Below are 24,897 nucleotides of genomic sequence, written 5' to 3'. Positions count from 1 at the left end.
TTGCAGGTTGTACAGAGCATGTGTGCCTTAGCACATGCAGTATTCCAGCAGGTGTAAGAAAACTTCAAGTAAATGAATCGAAGTGCCTGCAGGTGTATGGCTCCCATTAAATCACAAATATAATGGCTTAGAAGCTTATATTTTTATATTTTACAGCACTACTTGGTTCACTGAACTCTGTAAGCCTTTATTTTGTGGACTTGATAACACAGGTGAGAAGAAGCTGTGAAACATGAGACTAATATAATGGACAGATGAAAAGCCTGTACTGAAAATGCAGCAGTCCCAAGCTTTTCAGATTCAGTGAGTTAGACTTGTAACAAAATGGGATTTATCTGTATCTCAGAGTACGTTATGCAATCTGAGCACTACCTCAGTGTGACTTTCTTCCCTTGGGTAGAATATGTAGGGATGGATGGCACAATTGAATAAACACAGTGCTCTGCCATTAAAAGCACAAAATAAAGGCAGCAAAATGAAGATAGAAGAGCTGGTAAACATTTTTTTTTTCAATTTCAGTAAGCTTTCTGCAGCTTATTTTGAAAACAACCTACTTGGCAATTTGAAAAACTGTTCTGCTCCTTATATTTGGGTTTGCATAGCAAAAAGTTGTGGTGAGTGGAACCATTTCAGAAATAAATTCTGTCATACAAGCCGTTTTTATTTTATTTTAAAGCAGAATGGCACCCGGCAATCTTTATGCTTTATGGACATGAACAATTCTCTGATTCACTGAGATCCTTAGTATTCCATCTTATTCTTAGCCTAATTCTTAGTCTGGTTCTTAAAATGTTTGACAACCAGCAGTGAAGTTTACCATCTTCCTGGAGATCCCTCCTTTGAAATTGATGGTCCTTCTCTTGTAGAGTTTTAATTGGCTGTCAGGACTACTAGTCCCTCATTAGGCCTAAATCATTTACCCAATATCACCCAGTACCCCTTCCAGTACCCCAGATCCTCTGCCATGGGCTCATGCTCCCTCTTAAGCTCAGACTTGGCCAACCCAAGTCGCCTGAGCTTCACTATAGCTGCACTGTATAGCTTCACCTGCCTCCTATCCCTGCTGTTCCTGACTCTCAGAATGGATTTCCCTGACTGACCACGGATGTAACCCTGCCCTGCTTTGTCTGATGAGCACCAGACTGTTGATGAAACTGTTGCTGTCACCATGCTCTTTCTCAGGACAATGTTCCATCAGTGAAAGCACTGCCTGCCCACGCTGTGGTCCCCCTTATCTCCTGTCCTCTCTCCTCTCCTAGAGCAGTCTCACGGTTGCTGCTCCCTGTCAGCTCTCATGAGGGCTGAAGCCCGGTCTTAACGAGAGGTCCTGGACCAGCAGGCAGAAGGTGCTTGTTTGAGGGTTCCCAGTGAGACTCACAGAGCAAATGAAGTCTATTGGGACACTCAGCATCCTCACAGACAACAAGGTCATATTCCTGATTTGCAGACTGCCCTTTGGACCAGGAAACTTCACTAAAAGCAGCCAGTGATGCTACTGCCAGCAGGCTAAAATTCTCTATATACAGGTCCATCCCTCTACTGGAAATTCTGAAGTCATGTCTAGACTCCAGACACCTAAAATTTGAAAACAGCTTTATCCATACAGAATGGTATACCCAAAATTATAAAGCCTCTTGGGACCAAAACTGCAATCTGGAAGAGCAGCAGGAATAGCAAAAAAACCCCAAACCATTAGCAATCACTGACGACAGCTGTTATCAAAATGATGACTAGTTAGAAACCTCACTTTTGACATATGTAGCAAGTGTAGTTTACAAACAGACATTCTCAGTCCTCCTTTCTGGGCAAGACAAAGGGAACACACTGCATTTCACATGCTGAACTGCACTTTTTAGCATCAAGCCTCTGTTACCTATCTGTGAACTCATTTTTCTGTTCTGCCACATCAAGCAGCAGCACACCCTTCAAGTCTGAAAAGGGTGTTTGCAAGGAACATTAAGGATGAACGTTTCAGACTGGATTGGAATTAATTAAAATGCTTATACTGAAGCCAGAGGGATTTTCAATGAATAGGTAGCACCTTTTATAGAATGATTATCTTCAGTAGTTTGCCAGGAGCGTGTGCCGAAAACACATGAAAAACAAATCAAAATTCTACACAAATTTTAACATTGACTGGGATTATGAATTTATAGTACTTCATCGTTTTTTATATTATGACTTAGCATTCAGGAAGAAAAATGTCATTGAAAGAGACCCTTGAAAGGACTAAGGCTGAAGCAACAGAATCTCTGCAGCACTGCTGCACTCGGGAGCCATGGGCTTGATTTCCTGTGCTGCCATTCAAGTAGCATATTAGATATATTATCAAAGCAGTATCTTCTGTCATCTATAAAGAAGGGACTAGGAGTCATAGGGTGTTTTCTGGAGCAGATGGTGTCAAGGTCTTAAATTGGTTGAGTCTTTGGTATGGAGCACACCAAGAAAAACTGTTAACCTCACAGTTCTGAAGGGGGCATAATATAATACCTCTGCCAGCTGCTAACACCAAATGTTTTAATTTCTTGGTTCACATTAAAAGGGTTTTCATTACAAGGAACCGGAATAAAAATACGGGGGGAAAAATAGCCAAAATTAGTAATAGGTCCTAAATAATGAAAAAATACCTCCACCTTGTTGTATGTGTTCCTGCTAAAAGGAGTAGTTATTTATTACAGCAATGTGAACTGTGCAGGGGAGATACACAGTCATATTACCAGCTTCTTGTAACTCCCAAGGTTCAGTATAATATGATAAATCAAACCATTAAGAAAGAGTGCACCCAGCAGCCTTATTTAATTTTTCATGTCATTTCCATGTTCTAAAAGGTGGAGCCCGCCCTCACTGGTTCAATCCTTAAAAGCCATACATTCCCCAAGAGGTAAGAATTACTTGACATTTTCAGCAGCTTAGTTTTATCTTTTGTTAGACAGTGGTCTCTGACACTGCAAGAAGGTCAAGAAGGTACCATCCTGACCTCTCTGTGTTCTAAAGCAATTTCCTTTGAATTTATGTCTTCCATCTGATTAATCATTATCCCTATCTTCCACTCTGGCTCTTTACTGATATTGCCCTTGAACAGAACCAGTCATGACTCTTCAGCAGATAATCAAGAACAGAAGCCTGCCTAGTGGTACCATGTTCACAAGTGCTTTTTGTTTAACTGAAGATATTGCTACTATTAGTCACACTGAGAAGCAATGCCACATCAATAACATCCCTTGACAAGGGTATCATACCCATATCAGCACCTCAAATACACTCACAGAGCATGTTAAAGGACACTATTTGCACTCTCCAGTGATTCTAATTCACCCTCATGCTAGGGCACACATCATTTAAACATTACTAATAGGCATTTATAAGCATTTAGATTTTTCTCCTCTTCTGACTTGGCCTATTAATTACCACTTTTATTTTATCCAGAAGAAACACTAAGACCCTCCTTATCCACCCACAGTGAGGGCCGTGGATGACTCAAATCAGATAATATATTTTGTTCAAAGACAGCAAATTATCTTCATGCCACCAGTGCCAGCTGACTAATGAAAGAAATTGGTGTTACACTCCAAGAAGGTCTCTTGCATATTTTGTGGCTGGAGCATCTGAAAACAATGTAAGAAGAAACAATGCAATTGTGTGTCTAGAGGTATATATCCAAAACAGGCAAAATAAACAGCACATAAAGTCCAAATTAAGGCCCAGTAAGCCCTAGCAGCCATGGTCTAAAAATAATTTTCTTTTTCTAGGAAAAAAAAAAGGAAAAGACTCAGATGTCATACATTTTTATTTTAATAAGAAAAGCAATTTTAGAAGAGAAACTTTTAGTTTATCAGCCAATTAGTTATTGATTATAATTTACAATCAGCTTTTAAAATGTATCACATTGTGATGGCCTCAGGATATAGGTCATATTAAGTGCTTAGTTCTTTGAATATATGTGCATCAGCTTTCATTGAAAGCAACTTTGTAGATTGTATAGCTAACACAACATTCAAAGTTTGCATCCCTAGAGCAAGGGACTTCCCCTTTAAGAAAGATTTAAATTTAACCCAAAATTTCACAGGAATTTGTGTCAGTGCATCTTTTCTGTCCACTGAATGTGCTCTCCTGGCCTCTCCACAGCTATCAGTGTTCACACACGCACATAAGCCTTGGATTCTGTGCTGTTGTAGCACTCTTAGACCAGCAGGTAACAGGTTTTCTTAATGGTATTTTTAAAAATGGTATTTTATAAAACCTCTAAATGTTTAGGAAGTACAGTAACTGTTTCTTTTGAATCACATCTATTCAATTTATTCTATACGTTTTCTTAGGAAATTGTATTGATTAAAAATAGCTTCCTAATTAAAAATCCACACTACTAAAATATCAAAAGCAGAAGACATCACCAAATTACTGCTTCCACTATTTTAAAATATTAAATAGAATTGATTTTAATATTTTAACAAAAGCAATAATTTAAAGAAAATTGCTAGCATAAAGTTCAGCCAATAAAAGGATACTTAAGCTCACAGTAGTTTATTGTCCCTGTCACAGGAGTGGAGGAAGGCAGTGTACTGGAATCTGTAGCTTACTCCTATTCCAAATATGGAAATACAGATATGCCAAAAGGCTTCCATTTTTTTCATGTGTAAAAGAGACAGTATGAAACAATTTTTCCCAACCAGGAAAAGTATATTTTTACCCCATAAACACAAATAAAATGAACCTAAAGTACATTATACTAAATAAAAAATCGTCAATATTTGACAGAAAAAGTTTTAATTGATAATCCAGCTTCATTTCCTACCAATGTTCCTAGCAGAGACGTTCTCTGTTAGCACTTATTTGCCACAAGATTTCCACTTTATCAACCAAGTGGTCTTATTTTACAAGAACCTCTGCCCTTGAGGAAATAATTCATATAAACAACCTCATAGCAATAAATAAGATTATAGATACATTACATATCTATGTATATATAAATATATAGTTGTACATATATGAGGAACAATCTTCCCTGGATGTTTTCTAGAAATGACATTTCTGTGTTTTGAATTCCCACAATCTGCTTCTGTACAGTATTGGCCACAGAGCTAGTAATTTTTTTAAAATTAAATACTGCATCTGACAACATTATTTTTAAGATTAATCATATGAGAAAATACTGAACAAAATATGCCAAATCTCTTATGACCCTACAACAAGGAAAAACTTTTCAGAAGAGGATGCAAAAATCCTCATGTATTTCTAAGAGAAGGAAATAATTAGCTATGTCTATCACATGTGAACTTGGATAATGAAGGTAAACTGTCTCACCACTAGCCCAAAGCAACTTTGGCTGGTGAAAATCCTCAAAACACTACAGTCTTCATGTTTTCCGAGCCCCAGTTAGGAGATCTATTCAACATATTATTTCCACCTTAGAACTCCTTATTTTGCTTTGAAGTCCAGTAACTTCTACTCAAATTCTTTTTGCGTACTGCTAAGTACAGTTGCCTACAAAGAGAAAAATAGCCAAAAAGCTAAATAATGGCCAGCTATCTGACATTATGTACTACAATATCTCCATAAATTAACAGAGAATTAAATGATTCTGCAGTTTTAAAATTTGGCCTTTAAACAATAGAACAAATAACATAATTTTTCAGCTAAACCCATATTTTGATTAAGGTTGTTATCTGGATTTTGTATCTCAGCCCATGCCAGTACAAGCATTTCTAGCCAAATAAGAGAAATTCAACAAAATACAGATTAACAGGGTGGAGTATTTTGCTCTTGGTAATCAAATTCTCTCTCAAATAATAAATGCTTCACTCCAAGGTGTACATATTCTGAATTTGTATACAGTTGTAAAAAATAAATGCTCATCTTGGCCAGATACTATTCTGATGGGAGTGGAAGGGCTCACAGAGGATGGAGATTTATTGACTTTAAGTACTACACAGTTTTTATACCAGTTGTCTCTTATATCAGTAGAATGATAGGATAATGAAGGTATGAATGGACTTTTGGAGATCTACTCCAGCCTTCTGATGAAAGGAAATTAAAATTGATCGGGTTGCCCAGAGCCATGTCCAGGGAAATTTTGAGCATCTCCAAGGACAAAGGTGTTACAACATGCCTGTGCAACAGCTCTACTACATTACCACCCACAGAGTGAAGGAACTTCTTCCTCTCTCTTATTGAAATTTCCATTCTGTTTCCTGACTCCATCATCTTAATAATCACTCATTAGATGATGGAAGGCAGCAATTAGTTTTCCCTCTCTTCCTTTGGTCTTCTCTTCTAAGCTGAGCAAGTTCACAGCCTCTCCTTACACTTCTTGTGCCCCACCCATGAGCCTTTAAGTCTGTCAGGGTCCTTCTTCACTGGCTGGCATGTATAGTCATTCTATTCTGAAACACTGTACCTGAAGCAAGCATATAGGAAACCTAGAAGATTTAGGAAAAATATTATTCTTCTCTCTACCACAACATCCCCTAAAACACCAAGTGGGATGTTACCACACTTTAGGTCATACCCTTGAGTTCCTCATGTTTCAGCAACTACACGCAATAAAATGACTTTTTGGTGATTTCTATGAGCAAAAGCTACTTTAGATAGCAGTCAATATATGGAAAGGTTGGTTTGCGGTAGTTTCCCAAATACTGGAAAATGTATTTTCTTCCTTTGGACTACAGAGCCAACAGTCAGCATGCCCATTTGTTACAAAAATACAGAAATTAGCAAGTAATTTCTCCAGTGAAAATTTGTTCTTCTGAGAAATTACTTATTTCCTAGAAAGAAACCATTTCCCCATCTGTTAAGATTAAGTAGAATGGCAGCAGTGTGACATTCTACTTAATCATTTTGTACAGCTGGTTACAGCAAGGAATCTTCTATACTGTTTTGCATGACCACATGAATGATAAGTATTTGCTAAAGACAGAAAATAAAAGAACTGAAATCAATTTTCTGACTTCTGGTAGTTTTCTGCCATGAAATTATAGATGAAATTGAACTGAAATATTTAAAATGAGGAGGAAAATTGTAAGTAACATTTAAAGTTTTTTGTGCTACATGAAGCAAAAACAACACACAGGAGGCAATTCAGTCATTTTCTTAAGCAAAAGGGTGAGCCAGGTATGAGAAATAACCGTTACTCACAGGAAATTAATTTCAATCCCAGCTAGGGATCTGAAAGACATTTTCTGAATTTTCATAAATTGAACTCCACTAATATTTTTCTAAAGCATCAGATAGGCCAAGCAATGACTTACATGTATTAGAGAAAAATCACCCTGAATGGGTTACTCTTGAATTGTCCCTTAGTCACTTCTAAGTGACACACCTGACAAAAGATGTCTCAGAGCAATACTCAGTATTTTCTTTTTAGTGCTTGTTGTTCCATATTCATAATCAACGCTGTAATGTTATTTTACAACAGAAAAAAGCTTTTTTTCCTAACATTTAACAAATGTGAACTGAAAGAGAATTTCTGGGAGTCTCCTTGTTTCTTTGTACAAAGGAAGTTTGTACAAAACAAGCAGCACTCCACACAAAACTGCCTTGAGGAGGTAAGGTGTCCAGGACTAAAGCCTTATGGTTGTTTCCAGTCTACTAATGAGTAGTGACACATCTTGAACAGCTATTATCTTCATGAACAGACATGGTCATGGACAGACAGTGGTTAGCCAAGCCATCACTCCAGCAAATACCATATGGGATATTTGTATTTTGTTAATTTGGATCTTAGCTGCTAAATCCTTAAGGAGCAAGCTTTTCTCTGTTCAGTATAGGATATAGTAAATAAAGGTCCTTCATAACAACTACTTTTATCTGATTAACACCCATTTTCTGAACATCCCATTCTTAAAATGTGTTTGGCCAATTGGCTAGAGGCTTTTTTTCCTTCCTTGCCTTCTTGTTTCACTGAGCAAAGACACAGAGCCACATTGGTGGTATGATTTTTCAACCTTTGGAATTTTGTAATTGGCTGGTTCAGGTGTACAAGGACTGATCCTTTAATTATTTTTTAATACAGGTATATGCTGCATTCAACTAGAGTATGTCTTCTAGTAAGAATTTTTGTAAATATGGGCCTAAATATATCTGTCAAGATTTCCAAAGTTTAAGGAGTACATTTATGGAACAGAAGATGGTTAATATCCTCAAGATCATGTAGTAAGTAAAATTTTTAAGACCTTTACAAATATTAAGGGCTTAGATTCCCCCAAGTTCAGATGTGAAGTGAATATGGAATTAAATTTGAAGAAACAAACGTTGAATAAATTTTAATGCGATTAAGCAGATAACTGCTAGCTGTTTCCATATAGGGTCAAACACTTATACCACCTTTATATGTTTTTTAGGAAAAGCAGCCTCACTTCTTCATACCCATATTGCTGGTTTTGGGTTTTTTTTTTCCTTTTCAGTTCATCTAAAGGCAAGGAGAGCACTGGAAAGAAATTAATACTCCAGCTGAATGGACCAAAGAAATTATCAACTACTAACATAAAAGGCTTTTCAGTTTTCTCAACAAGTGGGTTGAATTTTTGCTGCAACAGTCTTGGCCTACCCAAATTAAGAAATCCTATGAAATATGTTAAACTTAGGAATCCGTTTGTTAATTTAGAACAGCAAAGAACGAACTTGTAAGTGTACACTTGCTGTTGCCCATAGGGATCATGTCCTCAGCAGGCAAACGTAGTGTCTATAAAAGGAAATACATTTTTTACTCTTTAAAGGTGAAGTTAGGCCTTTATAACCTTTATAAGGTTTTATAAGGTAGTTATATTCCCACAAAATGGATGTGATTTATTTTATTTATGGTACTGACAACACAGCCACACAAAAATTTCCATGCTAATAAACATGACAATATCTGCCAAGGCTGACCATATAGGTCCTATCTAAATATAAGTTTTAGGTACTACTGAATACTTGGAATCTTAGATGGTTACAAATTTTCTAATAAAGTGTTTATTTATTGATCAATGTAGCTAGGACTATTTAAAATCAGACGGAAAATAATCAGAGAGAAAATAAAAGATCAATTACTTTATAGCCCTTTCTCTCCAATAGTCCTCTATATTGACAGATTTGAAGCCAAATTCCCATTGAATGCAATTGCATTAACTGCATTTGAATTACATTGGGATTTACTGGGATCTAAACTGGGATATGGGAACTTATATATGGGCATGTAATAGGTGTCCCTGCTGTCACAGCTGAGGAGAAGCCACCTGTGGAGGATATCTTTGTCAGCTGACACTTCAGCCATTACATAATACTTGATAGCTCAATGGGACACTTCTCTCCATGCTGTTTGTAGGTAACCATGGCACAAAATATTTTTCATGGAATACCACACTTGAAGAATCATGCACAGTAACATCTTTTTGAGAGATAATGAGAGATGTTTTCTCTAAGAAAAATCAGGTACCAACATCAGTCTTTGGCAAAGGGATCCCATTTTGACTTACACTGCTATACAGCACAGTGTACCCTGTGGAAATGAAGGATAACCACATTCTAGAATGTATTAGCAAAAGTTTTAACCTGAGGCAACATTCCCCTCTGTTTGTCAAGATATGGTTAGATCAGTATGTCCAATTTTGCCCCTCTTACCAATACATTATATACGTTATTATAAGGAAGTAAGTCCTCATAATGAGCCATGGGAATGGTTACACAGAGAAGCCTTGAGGTCCCTATCCCCAGACCTATGCAAACTTTTGTTGTGAAAGACCCTGAGCAAACCAATCTAACTATAAAATTGTCCCTGCTTTTGGAAGTGGACTGGATTAAATAATTTCAAGGAGTACCTTCAAATGTACATTATTTAATGATGCTTTTGCACTGCAGTAATGTTGTGCAGAAACCTTCCTGTAAATTTTAAATTAGTTAGCTCTGAAGGAGGACAATGTATCCGCATCATGATCTGCACTGTAGGGTAGTCTCAAGTATGCCTGTAGTTCATTCAGAGCGTTTCATTGGTGTACTAAACTGCCACAGAATCTCGCTATTTTAAACATCTTCATTATGTCTGCAGTATACTGCAGCCAGTGATGAGACGGCATACCAAGGGAAAGAGCAGATTACATCTGCATAGCAGAGACTCCCACGAGCCTTAATACTCCTTTCATTTTTTTTCCCCGCTTAACAGATCACCCTTAAAACATTTCCAGGCACGGTAAGAAATTTGTTACTTATATGTCTTATATCACTAAGGGCATTTTCATCTGATACTCTCTCTGTTTCCAGAATTTGATTTATTTAATGAATGAATGAATGAATGAATGAATGAATGAATTAAGTAACGGTTGGGTTATTTGAAAGTATGGCACTGCTTACCGGCTGAAAAAGAGTTAAAAGGATAAGTGAGTGAAGTGGCAGTGGCAGACTATCCACCAGCTAGTCATGAAGAGAGTCCGTCTGGTCACAAGAGGTGGCGTCTAGACACCAAGAATATTGCCCAAACGAAAAAACCAACTACACAACTATAAGCTGATACGAAAAACAGAAGAACAAGACATCAAATGTTAACATTTGGTACCTTCATCTATTGCATTCCAGGTGAATATTAAAGTGGAATGAGCCTGAATGGAAAACATGAAACACACAAATCAGTTTAGCTTAAAAAAATTATACAGGTAAAGCTATGTTTAACTCTATTAGTATACATATGTAGTTAATATATTAGGTATACATATGCTCACATAGAATGAAATCACAGAATCATAGGAATGGGTCAGTCTGGGAGGGATCATGGTGGGTCACCTTGTCCAACCTCCCTGGGCTGTCCCAGAACTCATGGCACAGGATTGCATCCAGATGGTTCAGGATTATCTCCAATGAGGGAGACTCTACACTCTCTTTAGTCAATCTGTTCCAGTGCATGGTCACCTGCACAAAGTTTTTTCTCATGTTCGGGTGAACATACTGGGCATCAGTGTCTGGCCACTGACCCTTGTTCTATTGCTTGGCTGAGAACAGCCTGGTCCATCCTCTTGGTACTCTCCCTTCAAATACTTGGATACATCAATGAGTTCTGTCTCACTTGCCTCTTCTCAAGACTGGGCAGGCCTAACTTGCTCAGCCTTTCTTCATAAGAGAGATGTTTCAGTTCCCTCGTGAACTTTGTCACCCTCCACTGGACCCACCCCAGGAGCTCCATGTCTCTCTTGTGCTGAGGAGCCCAGAACTGGACACAGCACTCCAGGTGAGGCCTCACCACAGCTGAGTACAGGTGAGGGCTCACCTCCCTTCACCTGCTGGCAATGCTCCTCCTAATGCCCCCCAGGATCCCACTGGCCATCTTGGCCACCAGGACAAGCTGCTGGCTTGTGGACGGTTCTGGTCTAAGAAGCCATTAATTTCTCAGCCATTGGAACAGTACAGGGAACCACTATTTGTAAGGCTGCAGCCACAACTGCCAGATAAAAGCAAAACCCTCTACAGTTGAGGGATGTGAGGGTGGTACAATACATTTTTGCAAAGACATGTTCTTGGGATAAGTACTGCTACGATTATAGAAAGCAAAGTTTATCCTCCAGCTCTATACAGAAAGAAAATGGTGTCGGTTAAAGATACAGAGGCCCTGTGAGGTGATGTGAATATAGTAATCTCTCTATTCCACAGTTACCATGGTTAAATGGTAAAACAGCGATTCAATAATTATTTTCCATAATGCATCTCATGAAGCTTTTTCCTATACAAACCCTTTTATGATCATTAAAGGGGAAAAATCCTGCAGGATGCCTTAATGCTTCTACCAACTGTATGCACTGTAACATGGACTTTCTGTCAAAAATCAAGACATGCTTGTGAGAAACAGACTTCCACTCTAAAACAAAGAACATAACTAGGCCCATGCAGCCATGATCACAGAAATAACCTGCAGTGAAAGAGAGAACCAGCTACAGAGATGCTGCTTTCTCTTAAAAAAAAAAAAAATCTTGCGGCTGGCAAGGAAACATGAAGCTGCAGCAGCACCATGTTTTTTATGAGTCCCAGATCAATATAAAGCCTTGTGTGCTGAAGCAGAAAAATTATGTGGTAGGTGTCATTAGTATTTTTAATATGGTGCATCTTTAGTTCAATTAGAAATATTTGGATGGAAATCATGAAAGTCTCTGATGTTTTGTTGATGCATAGCAAGTCTTTACTGTCAGCAGTCGTCAGCAGAAATACAGACAAACAGAGGTAAGAATTCTGTTTTAAAAATGAAAGGATGCTAATGATATCCTAATAGTATTACAGTGAACTACACTGTATTACACCTTTAAACAATTTTGTTCATTGTGTATGCAACATTTAAACTTTTATTAGCCTCTCTGGGTGAGAAAATTACTGAGAGTTGGAACCATAGAGAAGCAAGGAAAGTGCTTTATGTTGCTTTACTCCATTTGTTTTGTTTGTTTTTTTTTTTACAAGAGGACAAATGCTTCAATAATAATCATGCTAAAGAAATTTACATTTTATTATATTTCATGCACACTAATTTATCTATTGCTGACATAAAAATGGTAATTTGAAAACAAACCGTATTAATAGATCACTGACCTGAAACATATGTGTTTACACGAGAATATGTACTCTGTACGTTTAGACTGTCTCTAGATGAACTATGTAGCAATATACAAAATCAAAGATGAATTAAAAGCATTAGGTTATCAACCACTGCTTTATGGAAAAAGTGGCCCACCATGTTTTGCAACATACTAGAGAATATGTAACATTTAATTTAAAACTGAAGCAGTTCGCTAAGTTAAAAGAAAAATTTAACTACCTTTTTCTTTGTGATGTTGATACTTTGAGCACAGTTGCAATATTTTTTCCATTATATTGTTTACAGAGACTTAAAAGAATATAAGCTGTAAATCTAGTCCTCTGAGTCATTTTACAAAGACTCCATTCTGTTTTAAATGAAAATGCTATGCCCTACATCATATGAAAGCAGTGGCAGCAGCTGTGAGTTCCCTATCACAGGTTTGCAAACACATTTAATCTAATTGATGAGCTTTTGTTTAAACATGCGTTGATATGCATCCTGTGGTGCGTATGGGTTGCAAAGATTCACAGCATATATAGCCCAAGTGATCTGCCTGTGATGCTGAAACAACTTTTATAACACTGAGAATGTGAAATATTTTTATTTATACTTTTTATACTTTCATTAAAGAAAAAGAACCACAAACAAGCAGACAAACAAGTATACCAACAACAAAGAAAAGAAAAATAAAAAGGAAAAATTAAAAAGGGAAAGGAAAAATAAAAAAGGGAAAGGAAAAATTTAAAAAAAAAAAAAAGGAAAAGGAAAAAAGGAAAAGGAGAAAAACAAAAACAAAACCACACAACTAACCAAAACCCTAGATAATTGTATAGCTAGATTCATTTTATTTCACACTGAAACCTACAATTCAATTCACATGGATTTTACAGAATAATCAGAACCACTGTGGATAAACTTTTGTCAGTTGTGCTTTGGAACACACATTTCAAAAAGCTAATTTGAAATCTGCCAATTAGTGCAAGTAACTTACACAAGCTTATATTCCTAGGCACATACACATTCTACTACAGATTTCATATTGTCACCTGAGGTAACACCATGTATTGTAAACATCACATTTTTTTCATATTATTTTCCTTTTTAGCAAACGTCTTTCTTGCATGTTGCTCAGAACTGAGAAAAAAACTAATACCTTTGCTTTGTTATTATTGAAAAGAAATTAGATTTCCCAAATATATAACCAGAAAACATATGGTTTGATTTTATTTGGTCAAATTTAAATCCATTTTTCCCAAAAGCAATGATGTGTAATTTAACAACAAATTGCCATCAGAGGAACTCTGTGTCAGTCAGTTCCACTGATATTCAGGGTCATTTTTATTGAAACACTGCAGGAATACAGCTGAAGAAATACAGACATTAAACAAATGATTGTTTTTCTTTTTCCTCAAGTATCATTTCAAGATGTTTGGAGGCTCGACGTGAATCAATAATTTTAATTGACTGACAGTCTTTTTCTCTGTATTTGGCCTACGCAAAGCTTTCCTCCAAATCGAAGTAAAAGTCCGCTTGGAACTTACTGTGACTATTTTATCAAATTCTTCATTTCTTTGGAATACAGAAAAGCAATACTTCTTGATCCCACATTAAGGAAACAGATTAAGAAAAAAAAAAAAAAGCCACTAAAATAGTAAGCTATAATTCAGGGAAATTGAAGAAAATGCAATTTCCTAGGTGAGAGAGAAGGAATGGCATTTCGTTTACCATGGTGCTTTGTTCTCCAGGAAAATACTGAATAGATGTTCAGTTGCAGGGAAAACTGTGAACACTTTACAAGATGGTGAAATTTTTGTTTTCATTCCCATGGGGAACTCAACCCATGACAAAAAAAATTGTAAAACTTCTCTTCGGGAGGATATGTGGCACACTTAAAACAGGACCCTTTGACTGAGAGAACTCGGAGGAAAACTTCGAATAGAAGTACACTATTTACAATTAATCCAATCAGAGACCTTCATTTGGTTTGTATGTTGGGTTTTTTTTTCCTGAAACACTTTGCGGCTTACTATGAATTCGTCAGGAAAATCCTTCCAATATTTCCTTACATCTCTACTTCCAGTTCTATCTGCAATTCTCTTGAGAAGCAGTAATTTTTGGCATAGTTTGTGCCACCTTTACAGATGAATTCGGCAGCTCTCTCTCTCTCCTAAGGCAGAAGTTCCTCCGAGCTCCCTGCACTGCAGTGCAATGCAGCCCAAGTACCAGCAGTACCAAGTGTGTTTGTCTGAGTAGGTTTCCCTTGTGTTGTACTAACCTCTGCAATCCATCCCCCCCTCCACCAGAGATACACTCAGCAGCGTCCTAACCCTCTACAGAAAGGAGAGAAGGATACTATCAATCACAGAGGAGCCTGGGTGATCTCAGCATCTTTCGATGAGACAGCCTCCCTCCTCCCCATCTATCTTTATATGCTTCTTCCTTATCTTTCCCTTCTCTCCTCAGCCCCCTCCTTTTTGTACAGATGTGCCGTGGCCACCCCGGCTAGGATGATTCAGCTCCCACCCTCGCCCCCTACTCACACTGCTCCCACACTTTTTACAGGATTAGGCTCCTAAGTCTAATCGGTGACCTACACGTTTAATTACCCACATGTCACCCAGCCCTCCAGTCCCTGGGATGTCCTGCCTCCACTCAGGACTGCCATACCTGTTCCTATGCCTCTTTGAATTCCTCGGGCTCTTCTACCCGGCAATCCTCTTTAAATTAGCTGGGTTTTACCTCAAAAAGTCTCAGCATCCCATGGCTCTTCCTAACCCTAGGACTTGGACTATACTTTTCATCACTGTAACTTCTCTGTTCTCTGCTCCCCCCATATGCCAGAATCGTCTCTGGACCTAAATTCCCAAAGCCCTTGCAAAGCAGGACTTATCTTTTGGAGAACTCCTTTCCTGAAGCTGCAGAGAAGGAAATCCCTCCCTGCCCCTTATGGGTCACGAATGCCAAATTATTTTCTCAACACAGCCAATGTGAGTGACAATTTTTGAAGGAAATCGATAGTGAGAAAAGCAACAGTGTTTAACCACTTAAATTGGTTATTCTCTTTGTTTTATCCCCCCTCCCCCTTCCTTTCTGTTGCAAGGTCTGAAATGCTGGTTGTTCCCTCCTTAACAGATCTTAGAAAGTGTCGGTTCCCTGAGGAACTGGAATTGACAACCTTCCTGCATCTTTGGTTTTCCTCGCCATCCTTACTGCTAGGACATCTGCGAACTTGTTTTCCTTAAACATCTGGAGTCTGCGAACCTCGGCACCCCTGGTTTTTGCTCCCCTAGCGTGCAAAAGTTTCAGCTTTAATAAGCCAGATTCTACAGCGAAGATTAGACGCTCATACCGCCTCAGATCTGAGTAACCCGCTCTCTCTGTGCAAAGACCGAGATCTGGATAGAGCTGGAGTGAACAGCAGCAGAGCACAGACTGCTCACGCTCACCGCGGAGAGGGAGCCCCGCGCTCCCGCCTAGCGCCCGACCTGCCCCGAAGAGAGCTCTGCCCCTTCCCCGGCAAGCAAGACCCCTCTAAGTCCCGTGAAGAAGTTGAAGTCAAGCATGCAAAAAAAAAAAAAATTAATTAATTAATTAAATTTTTAAAAATTAAAAAATTTCAAAAATATAAAAAATTAAAAATTGAAAAAAAAAAGGGGGTGGGAAAAGTTGCTCTCGGGCAGTCGCGGCAGCCCGAGTGCCCGCAGCATCACTTACCGGGGGGCAGGCGGCGGAGAGCCGCGGCAGGTCCCTCCGCTCCCGCTGCTGCTGCCTCCTGCTCGCGGCGCGAAGCTGCGGGAGGGAGCGAGAAGCCTCTCGGAGGAGCCGCTGAGCGTGACAGACCAGAGGAGGGGCGGACCGGAGCGGCTGTGTGGGCTTCGCGTTGCGGTGGAGCCTCTGCGGCAGTGGCGGGGAGAGAGGGGGAGCGGGCGGGCGGCGCGGGGCGGGCGGCGAGCACCATCAATAACCGGGGCGTGGGGCGCGGCGAGGGCGATCCCCGCCGCAGGCAGCGGCCCGAGCCGGCCGGGGGGAGGCACAGAAACGCCCCCCGCCCCTGCCGCCCGCACGGCTGGGAAGCCTCCGCGGAAACAGGGCCCTGCTTCCCGCTAGAAGAGAAAAATTAAAAGAGTGACGCTCACGCATTCACTTTGTTGCAGAAGGCAATGGTTTATGAGAGGTGAGGACAGGGGAGAGCTTGTTCCAGAACAGGTTGCAACAGGCCCGATGATCATCCAGGGATCACTGCATCCCTCCTCTTTACTCTTCTTCCAGAGTGCCATCCGTGCACACTTTGGAGCAACAGTGCGAAGCCGCCTGTGCTCCACACGCAGGGACTGAGTGAAGATCAGTGCTGGTGCAGGAAGTCCCACAAGCAATATTCACTTTCCTGAGTGGAAAAATTCCCGACTGCAAGATGAGTAAAGCATTAAAACAGATTGCCTGAAGAGATAATGGACCCATATCCTACATGGCTCTTAGGAAAACATCAGAAAAACGTGTTTATAGGTGATTGATTGTTTAGGACAAACGTAAAATAGATTAGTTGTGAAGCCTTTTTTTGGACAGTAAGAAGTTATTATGTTTATTACCCTAATCAACTTACATTTAATGTAGTGGCATCAAGGCCTGAAAACTACATCATAACTTTGTCACACTAGATGTTAGATGTCCTTGTAGAGCAAAGAACATGAACATGAACGTCCTTTAAGATTGTATACATTTACCTGCAATTGCATTGGCAAAGTGTGCAATGTGACAAACACCGTGGTATTGCCAAAATAAAGATGTGAGAGAAAGTAAAGAGAACAGGTAGGACTCCATATTAAAGACCAAATATTCAACCAGCTTTATTAGCAAATACGAGATTTGGATTAATCTTTCCAAAATATATTAATCCACAAAATATACCTATAGGAGAAAGGGAGGGTAATGGGCAGGCATCATCATAGCCCCTGTCCCATATTCTGTACATGCCTAGTGTGTGTCTTCTATAGAGTTGAAATTTTTGATAGTCTATCTGCCTTTGTGTCTCCCTGTCAATATTTGTGAGCTTATATGCTTTGAAATATTTTTATTTTCCTCTGTTCTTAAGCAAAAGACTCAAACAGCAAAGGAACGTGGCTTATTGATTTGCTACCCAGGGGAAAATCTGAATGAACTATGCATGGAGTGCTGTCAAGTGTGAAACACAAGTAGAGAAACAGAAAACATCTATTACTTTTCTGTCCCTTTCAGTAGTCCTAGCATTAGAAAATTGAACCCGGTGTTATAAAACAGCACTTTAGTAAATATACTAAACTTGTCACATACAATATACAAAAAGAAAAAATATTCCAAAATTTTCATATGCAACAAAAGAAAAGGCCACTTTTGCTATAGAAATAAGAATGGTGAAAAAATGTCATTTCTATCCATTTGCTGTTGACTCTTTAATAGGAAGACACCTGTATATAAAATGCATCTTAAGCCAATGCTACTGTGTTTTACTGAAATAAACTGATTAGGATAAAGACCTACTCTGTGAGTTCTTGAGCACATATAACAACTATGAAAGAAAGAAATAACACCACATTTAGGTTATGCACATACAGGACTAAAATGACAAGAAAAAGAAATCTCTGGTAAAAACACAATGGACAAACTCAACATTTTTTTTTTAACCTTACCTTCAGATTCCACTGAGAAAGGACTACTACAGCAGGCACCTTCCTCCTTATCTACTGCATTAAAGGGAGGGATATTTGTAAGATAGGTTTGTAGGCATTTTGTAGCAATAAGGAAGATAGATTAAAAGATTACAACAAGCATTTTATCCACAGAAGTAAAAAGTGTGCAGTTTCATAGTAAGGTTAAACTGATGTAACACTGTACTTCTGCTAGAGACATTAGTTCTTCCATTTGCTCTTCATCCTGTCACTTTCTTAGCACCGACTTTATCCCTTGTGTGGCTTCAGGATTAAATGCACTGGTGAGCAGATCTGCCTTCAGAATAACTCCAGAAACCAAAGGAAAATATGTCAAAGTGTGGTGGGTTTTCACCTAGACCAGTGACTGACTCACTTGTCTCAGGCTCAGTTATGACGGTGCTGAACCTCCAACCCATGTGCAGGACTGATTGTGCCAGCTCAGATAGTTTGTTGTGAGGTGGTGAAGCATCATTGAGGTAAAACTGCATAATGTCTCCTTGATCTGTTTTCGATTCATGAGGAATACTTGTATGAAAGCAGAATTTTTTTCCCCTAACACCTCCCCACTGCAGGTTGGCAGGAAGCAGGTCTTATTCTTGCCACCAAGAAAGACATCCTGAGGCTGATTGCCTGCATATTGACAATTTAGATGAAAAAAAAATCTCTCAAGAATTTGAGAATTCTACAGATTACCTCCATTTTTCCTCTTCCTGGATCTGATGCCTTAGCCTTACTGAAATTTGCTCTCAAGAGTACTCTTTCTTATCAGAAATAAAATGTTATCTTTATATGCATTCATTTAAGCTTATGATATCTGTTGCTCGTCAGACTTCTGTAGACTATGACACATCTAGACTTTTGCATTTACAGCTATCACAAACCAAATAATACATTATTTATTGCGAGTGGATGACCCTAGAATATAACCACAAACACATTACATTCCTTCTCCAAAACCAAAGATGTTCTTTCTAGTTGTTTGAAGAACAACAAAACCTAAGTAGCATTACTTTGTAAAGCAATTGAAAAATTCAGACCTTGTGATTCTTAAATATAATTTATCCCATACTGGTTTTAAAACTATATAGCAAATAAATATCTGTGTAGATAGTAGTACTGTATCTATTGAAATACTGTAGATAGTTTGCCATCATTATTATTTTTATTTATTTTAATCTGACCCTTAAACGTTTGTCTGTGACATATTAGCTTTATTACTCTATTATTTCCTTTTCAGGAAATAAATACAGTAACATCTGTCTATAGAACCATCTTAAAATAGCAACCAGAAAAGATTGATGGCATTCCACTTGAAACCAAAGTTAAATTCTTCACAGCACTAAGATCCTACACCTAACTACATGTTCCTTTTGTACAAGTTCCACCTTTATCACTGTTTCAATCCTACAAGTAATTTTCTTGACTTAAATGGAGCAATGGGAAATGAATAGAATATAGATGTAAAGCACATAGAAACATTTAAGGTTAATCTTCAGCAAGGGGTCAGGGACCCACAGGAATGCTCTGAGCTGCCGTGGTAAACAGCTTACCTCAGCCACAAAAGCACTTCAGTGTTCTATTGTACGCAGTGTATAAACCTTTCAGACTTCATCCATGCACACTGACCTGAGGGAAGCATTTGGACACTCCTTTCTTCCAATAACTAACAGCAGGAAAACGCCACGTAAACATACCGAACAAATTCATTATGTCTTCAGGTGACAGAGACATGAAAAAAAGGCCAAAGATTTTCTCAAAAAAAAGAAAAATAATTCCATTTTCTTTAGTTATGCATGAGATACTGTCTGAATTTGATCCTAAAGATTGTGTATCTTTATGTTCAGTCACAGCCAATTGAAAATATTACACAAATATTAAGAGGACTGCAATGAAAGGGAAAAATCTGATACTTCTTTGTCAAATGAAAATCACTTTTTAAATAGTCCATACAGTAGTGGTTCATACCCGTGATAAGCATCTATCAGACCGTGTTTTCTTGTGTCCTCATAAAACAAAGCAAGAACTGTGACAGGTTAAGGCTACCTCCCATTAATCAAAAGATCCTCTATCTCTTATAAAATTAAAGGTGAAGAATCATTAAATAAATCCTCACATAATGGAGGTAGGAGCAACCTGATCAGCTAAGTACTCTACCAACAGGAGGACTATTAATATCTTAATCCTTCTGGTCCTTATTCCCATAGCATTTGTTTTGTTTTGTCTAAATGTGTTTGTTTGCTGTCTAAATTTCAGAATCTGATTTGCAAGAATGAGTGACTTTCTAGACAAGGAATATTAAATATGTGTCTCCAAAATCCAAGTTTAGAGTCTTCTGCTGATTCTCTGCACTGTTATTGAACAGATAATTTTCTCAAGCCTTTGTTTCCTTTCTTGTTCATTGGTGTCCTGTTTATTTAAAATTTTTTGTCTCTACACAGAAGGAATAATATAAAAATAATAAATAACTCACCGCTGTCATGACTGAGTAGTTTAGGTCACTTAAAGGATCACCATCAAAGCTATTACAGAAGCAGAGTTAATATAAATTTGAGAAAGAATAACGAAGCTTGGTGATGAGATTCACTCTTACTGCATGGATGAGACATGCAAAGGAAAAATAGATTCGAATCAATTTAGAATAATCTACCCAGAGTCTAGAAATGGAAAAGAGTAAGGATGCAAGAGGGTAACTGAGACCCTGTTGTTGGAACCTTAGGAGTGGCTGAGTCAATTATCCCAGACTTGGTCAATGGTTTATGTCTAAAGGATTTGGCAGCACCTAATTATTTGTTAATTTAACATTTACAGAGCAATTCAGTAGGATTTACTATGATTTAAAAAGTGGCTTAAATATAGAGATCCAAGATGGCAACATTCATGCTATACCTGTTACAGGTTCTCTAAATTCATTTGTACACACACACACACAGACCTCCCTCGGGGGGGAGGGATGTACCACCACAGCTGAGTATGGAATTGTACAGAAACTCTTCTGCAGTAGGCTTGCCTTTTAGTATGTTACATTGATTTTCTCATACTGGATAACTTTGCTTGTTTGGGTTTTTTAAAATATATCTGTTTTTTAAGAACAAACAAATAAAAATGTTTCTATGGAATGACTGATCAGTGCAAGCAGTTTTAAAGCTTTTTCACCTCTAACATGGCATATAGACTTTGTCATGTTCTTTCTAAATAAAATCCATATAGTGCATTTCCATATTTCCAACAGCCAGTGCTGAAGTACCAGACATTGTCCAATGACCCCATATTTTCATAGCTAGGTATTTGCACCTGCATCCTCAGAGATATATTCTCTGAGACTAGATAAATTGCATGAAATTACAATGAAATTATGCCAGGACTACCTTTTACATGAAAAATATACTGAATAACATATATTATAATTTAAAATCTGCAAACTAATCATGTCTGTAATCTGATGGCTCAATCATGAATGCATATTCTTCCTGCAGACATCTCAATGATGCATATAGTGCCTCAGAGTGCTGATTCTTGCATATGTATTTAAGGAATAATAAAATCTATGTAAATCACTACCTGACTTAAACTTCCCTCCTTTATGATCATCTGAATAGCCTTGGAAGCCTTGTTTCTAGTATGAAGCTGGAACATATCACATAGCTGAAACATTAGTTGGTATTTTAGTTTCAGATAGAATGTGGATCTATAGCAAGTTTAATGGCCTACATTTGAACAGCTTTGTGTATTCATCATCTCGTTTTAGATTTTTTTTTTCAAATAAGGAAGTGCACCAAGTGTATTTGTCTTAATGAATTTCTAAGAAAAAAATAATAATCCTGTAATTAACAGAAATTCCACAGAAGATTTTGGGGGCTTGAGGGTTCCTTCCATTACGTATATGGCTCTATGCTTTGAGATATGTATAATCAAATTAGAGACCAGAATCAAGCCATAAGAAACTTAAGTTCCAAAGACAAAACAATAACAGGAATTATGAAATAGGTCTATATAAAATGCACAGCAGTGCAAATGGATGATTCATTGTGGACTACAACAGAGTTTTTTGTAAGAAGTGGAAGAAAATAAACACAATTAAACACATCAAGTGTGCTTTGCACAGGCATTGCTCATTCTGGATTAAGTTAATGAAATGAATCTGATTTTTCCTGGAACTGTTTTAATCAGCCCAGGAGCTCCAGGAGTCTGCTTAATTCTTTAGCACTCTGAGTATTAAGCACTTCAAAACCTGTACCAGATTATTTTCTGTTATATCTTTAGAACTATCTTGACAGAATTTGAACATTTAAAAGCACCTATATATAATAGGTGATTTTGTGGATGACATTTCAGGAAGTATTTTCATTTAGGAAGAATAATCTATCCCTGAAGGCAAACTATTTCATGATTATTTGGTCCTTTAGGGACCTCTCCTCTCCTCTCCTCTCCTCTCCTCTCCTCTCCTCTCCTCTCCTCTCCTCTCCTCTCCTCTCCTCTCCTCTCCTCTCCTCTCCTCTCCTCTCCTCTCCTCTCCTCTCCTCTCCTCTCCTCTCCTCTCCTCTCCTCTCCTCTCCTCTCCTCTCCTCTCCTCTCCTCTCCTCTCCTCTCCTCTCCTCTCCTCTCCTCTCCTCTCCTCTCCTCTCCTCTCCTCTCCTCTCCTCTCCTCTCCTCTCCTCTCCTCTCCTCTCCATCATTCAGCATCATTTGACTCCAGTGCATCCCAAGGGATCTACTAACAAGAGCCTGGATCACTCTTGCCCTTCTGGGATGGGTCACAACACCAGACTATGAGTGGTGCAGTGGACATCAACCCTTGGACTGCTTTATGCTTTAGGACCAGGAGTCAAATTTTTATGTCTTTTAAACTAACAAAGATTTTGCATTTTGGCAGGAGTAGAGCTAAGCTGCAAATCTGCTTAGGAGTACTTGTACTTGTGTGCAAGTAATGTGTTCCAACAGGCTGCCTTATTTAAAATATAATTCTATAAAACATTTCAAAAATAGAATGAAGTTAGGAATGTCTGTACAGTCCATCTATAAAGCTACTTCTGATTCAAAGAACAAGGAGACTTCTAAATCTTTATCTAAAATTCTATCTGAATCACCAACATAAATCCGAAACATTTTTGAATCCTCTGGTTGCTGTCACAGCTGGAGAAGTAAGCCTGAAATCTGACCGTTTCCCCCTGCATCCTAGAGTTTTATATATATATATTCTTTCCCCAGGAAAGTGGTCATGGCACCATTCCCACATTCACAAGCCTAGAATTACCATGTCATCTTTAAAAGACAAATTTGAAACATCTTGTTTCTCCCAGTGATCAGTTTTTCATATATGGAGAGGGTGCGGGATGTCTAAGTAAATATTCACACGAGTCAAAACTCTCCAACATGACTAGGTTCTTCACACTAGGATTTCTGAAGAATGTTTATTTTTCAGTCTTCTCCTCTTAATGACGTTTTGTCATATCTTTATTATAAAATCATGCCTGGTGACATAGTTTGCAGAATAAATCTAAAAATACTCAGTAAGTCTTTTCCAATGTTAGATAATTAATTTTATCATAATGTTCACAATACATCTATCATGATTATTCTATTTCTGGTCAATATCATTTATTCAACGTCTGCCTTAAACAATTTTTCTAACTGTGTTTTGCAGGTTTTCACTTAGTTTTATTTCTCTGATATTATTTCTGATATCAAGAATGTTTAGTTCCCAAGAAAACTTGTATAAAAAGCTCATCTGAAATCAAATTTATTTTACGTCTAGGGTGTCATAACCAAAACTGATGAACTTGTAATGGAGCATTTAAATTTTATGTAGGTGTCTACTTTTAAACAGAACATCAAAATGGTAATGTAAAATAACAATTATTTGGACCAAAAACACCAAATAGAAAATATTCTCCTGAAGGATTTCTGACTTATGCTGCTGTTTCATAAACAAGTCAAAGATTTTATTTAGATTAATCACTGTTTTTGCAGAGATGTGCAGCTGCAGTTGATCACATCTCCTACTTATCAACTTACAAATTATTGAGCTAATTTCATTTTTGACTGAGATCACATACAAGAAATATAGTAGTACATAAAGGAGATGACAGGAAGAGAAAATTCAGCTTTCTTCATCTAATGATATTTTTCTGAAAACACACATTCAAATTACAAATTTTGTTGCTAGGAGCAACACTATACAAAGTATTTTCCCAGCTGCCTTAGTTATTACAGCTCTGTCTACTTATCATCACATGTATTCTTTACATGTAATGTACTCACTACTAATTTCATTTTCATAACCTTCCAAGTCAAACATTTCTTCCAGAAAGCCCATAGAGACAAACAGCCAAATGGCTGTTTTGTTCCAGTAACACATCCGGAAATAGGATGATGTCAGAGGAGAAGCAAGCAGAAAATATCACAGTTAATAAAAATTATTTTTCTTTTTTTTTCCCAGGACACTGAAAATAGCACCTCTATGCTTCTATTTGAAGTTCTCTGGCTCTAAGGTGGAGGAACTTCTGACTGAAATTGAGCGTGTTGGCAGACATGCTGAATGAATACGCATTCAAGAGCTCATAGCCTGAGTCAGCGGAGTCAACCTCTCTAAGAAAACTCAGGTCACTGAAATCAGAGGATTCTGGGGGTGAAGTTGCTGATGGATAAAATTACCTTAACCTCCATTATTTGCACTTGAAAAATCAGTATAAATCT

General features: G+C 38.0%; 1 protein-coding gene across 1 annotated transcript in view; it reads right to left on the bottom strand.

Moving 5' to 3' along the window:
* Positions 1 to 16,388, bottom strand: part of SV2C (synaptic vesicle glycoprotein 2C) — a 112,641-nt gene extending 96,253 nt beyond the window's left edge. Inside the window, exon 1 of the mRNA XM_088157318.1 lies at positions 16,235 to 16,388. The gene's annotated coding sequence lies outside the window, so the exon portion shown is untranslated. The remainder of the gene's footprint in view (positions 1 to 16,234) is intronic.
* Positions 16,389 to 24,897: the final 8,509 nt, after the last annotated feature.

Source organism: Sturnus vulgaris, chromosome Z (assembly GCF_052056855.1).
Source record: "Sturnus vulgaris isolate bStuVul1 chromosome Z, bStuVul1.hap1, whole genome shotgun sequence".
In the NCBI taxonomy this organism is placed as follows: domain Eukaryota; kingdom Metazoa; phylum Chordata; class Aves; order Passeriformes; family Sturnidae; genus Sturnus; species Sturnus vulgaris.
This window is presented reverse-complemented; position numbering and strand designations above follow the sequence as displayed.